The 3,309-nt window shown below is 49.0% G+C and overlaps 1 pseudogene; it reads right to left on the reverse strand.

Annotated features, from left to right (window-relative positions):
* Positions 1-367: 367 nt before the first annotated feature.
* On the reverse strand, positions 368-2,864 carry LOC123082615 (putative F-box/FBD/LRR-repeat protein At3g49030; annotated as a pseudogene).
* Between the last annotated feature and the right edge of the window lie 445 nt (positions 2,865-3,309).

Genomic DNA, 3,309 nt, shown 5'->3' on the forward strand with positions numbered 1-3,309 from the left:
TTGGCTTTGTTGTTAAGACCAAGCACATTCCAGAACACAACTTTGATGTGATTATCCATAAGAGTTGGGGGGGGGCGCAAGATGGACTAGGAAATGCCTAGTCATGCCTCGGTGAGAAGGGCCTGGCCACGCACGGGGCTCGCAATGAGCTCCCGCGGCACGCGCCATCCAAAAAAGTCCGCAAAAGCAAGGACAACATCCGTGGCCAGCGGTCGCTCGAATAGCCGTGAGTATCTAGCGAGAAGGTCCAGGTACACAAAACCACGATAATTATTATGGATCGGAGGGACTAGCAAACATTACCAGAGACCCGAGCCTACTACACACAAAGCCAGGTAAACAGATCAACATATAGTAGGTAGGCAATTTCTTGGTAAACTGAAAGAGAAAAGCAGGCATCCAGATTGCAGTGCACACATAATGTAGCTAGAACCCTGATATACACATGACAGTACACAGATAATTTCTGAACGATGCTGAAGATTGCACCATCTGATGCACGCAGCTACACTACTCCACCGTTTGGTATAAGTGTTGGCTGCATGTCGGGTGTGTACTGTCCTCTGCACAGCAATTTCGATGTAGGATGTAGCTGCTACACTGCAAGGTCCGCACGAATCAAGCATTCTCAGGCAATTAATAACCACAAATTATCTCCAGATTCAGAGTTCCTTTCTTGGAATACCGGTCGATATTCAGTGATGGCATTTCAGAGTGCAGATTATTATCTCCACAGATGAGCAGGATCCATGGGCGAGTTGCACCTTAACGCGATGCCTCCTAGCTTTATCCACCGTGCATTTTCTTTTACAGTCGTTGCAGTCCTTGGATGGGAGTTCACCAAGCATGCATTTTCTTTTACAGTCGTTGCAGTCCTGGCATGGGAGTTCACCAAGCAGCACAATTCTTTTCAACCCCACAGCTCGCTCCATGACTAGCCTTATATAGCTTGTCACCTTGTCTTCCTCCTCGAACCCTTGAAATGCCAGCTTCTTCAAGTTCAAGTGCTTGAAATCCTTGGATGGTTCCCACACCAAGTTGGTCTTCTCGGCACTGTCCACGGCCGTTTTGGCACATAGTTGAGCTCGAGATAACTTCATGCGCGGGCAAAGAAAATAAACAAGGCATGTTAAGAAAAGTGACACCAGGCCATGTAGGACAATGCAGTAACATTTGATATTAAAATATCTGCCATTTGAAAATTTACAACATATCTCGGAGTAGTATTTAAGTTTGGACGTACTTGCATGAACTAAATTATGGAGACATGCGAATATGCTTCGGATAACTCTAAACGAGGTACGATTCAACATGATTTTTTTTTCGTCTTCTATGGACATGGTCCTTCTGCAAAGTTCAAAACCAGAGCTACAGAACTTCCGTTTGGATTGCCCTGTCATTCATAGTATCATTCATATACAATACAATCAATGCGTTCCCTATGTCCCAATTTCATTGCAGCCTGTATGCACTGCTTCAAAATTTTGTGATACATTAGAGTTTGCGAGTGATAAAAAATTAGATTAACTTGCAGGTATGTTGTTAATGCTGAATATTCGAAAACGTGCCATATCAAGGCTAAGGTGTGGATTAAATTAAAAAGGTAGAGTAGCAAACTTACTGTAAACTTCTGCAGGGCAGGTGCAGCTTCAAGGATAAATAGGGTCCAGCTCAGATCACACTCAGGGAAGATGCCAGAAAGGGACACATCGGCTAGATTTCTGAATATAGCCGTGAGCTGCTTCGGATGTTCCGGATTAATCCATATCTGCACCAAGAAGAGGAACACAAATAGTCTGCATAAATTAGTAAAGAAGAACATACGATATGTGTCCACAAGAAAATTATATGGTGCAGAATAATTAGCTTTACCATTTGGTGGCAAAAATTGAGATGGAGTTTCGACAGGTTCGTTGCACTCCTTGACAAGCACTCGCTCAGCAGGAATGGTGCTTGCCACACCTTGGCCTCACGAGTGAGGCTGACTTTGCAAAGCTCTGGAACGTAGCCGAAGCGAACTGGAGGGTTCTTGGAGCGCCAAGAATGGCACAGCATTGTCCTGAGCTTGGGGACGGATATGAGCTCGATCCTCTTGCACCCAAAGTGTGTAAACTCGAGCTCCTGGAGCCCAGAATATGGTGCGCCAATCTTTAGCGCAGAGCGCCGGTCAACCAGTCTGCAGGACCTCATGTTGAGATGCTTGAGCTTATCGCAAGCGGTAATGAGGTCGGTGATGTCTCCGAACGCAAAGCTCCTGAGGTGTAGCCTCGTGAGCCACCGGAAGGCGACCTGGTAGGCGCGGGAGAAGGACATGAATTGCTGCCCCAACTCGGCGAGCTGCTGAGCAGTGTTGTTGTCCACGAGCGGCGGGGATATCTGAAAGACGAGGCATCTGGTCTTGCCACGGCTGATGACGTCTTGGACTGCGCTGCCGATGGAGCTCAGATGAGGGGCCGATAGGTAGAAGCCGAGGACGAGCGCCTTGATGGCACGGCTGCGCGCTGGCATTCGCAGTTCCGGTCGGCCGGAGGACACACAGACATCAAAGCGCCCGTGAACGCGTCCATGTTCTCGACCGGCATGTCGTGGATGCCGAGCATCAGGACCGAGAGCTGGCGAGGGAGGTGGCGCCACCACGTGGAGACTGCGCCGGCGCGGACCGCCTCGAGCAGGTCGAGGCGTTCGAGGATTCGGAGGAGGAGTTCGTCGGGGAGCGTGCTGATCCTGTCCTCACCTCGGCCGACGCTGAGCTTGAGGGGCGGCGACTCCATGGCTTGGATTGGGAGGCCGATTGATGAATTGAAACCCTAGCTAGAACCAGTCGCCGAGATGCGGCCACGGATTGGGAGGCCTCCTGCACTCCGCTTCCCAATACACCTCTCGCAGTTGTGGCGTCACTTTTCACAAGATTTATGAAAAAGTTTCATAAAAAACACGGATACATATATTTCAACAAAAATAATAATACAAGTTTTACAGTGATTGGGCTTTTTTAGAACCGTTCGTTGATGTCGATCTAACGGCAGACAAATACGAAGTACTGGGTAGTACTCCGATGAAAGTACGCGAAAGTACTAAAACGAGTGGGGCCGGTACTCGTGACAAGGTGGGGACGCGTTTTAATCTAGGGGCAGTTTAGTCCTAGGAAAATTTGCACGCGCCGCCCCTCTCGTCGAATGCATAACCGCCGCCATGGTGCTACACATTCCACAATTACTCATCGGCAGCCATCTCCTCCCTCTCCTCCAAGTCCACCGCAGTCATCTCCTCCTTCTTGCCGCTGCAACTTCGCTCCACTCAGGCAAACCC

This window comes from Triticum aestivum, chromosome 4A (genome assembly GCF_018294505.1).
Source record: "Triticum aestivum cultivar Chinese Spring chromosome 4A, IWGSC CS RefSeq v2.1, whole genome shotgun sequence".
Classification (NCBI taxonomy): Eukaryota; Viridiplantae; Streptophyta; class Magnoliopsida; order Poales; family Poaceae; genus Triticum; species Triticum aestivum.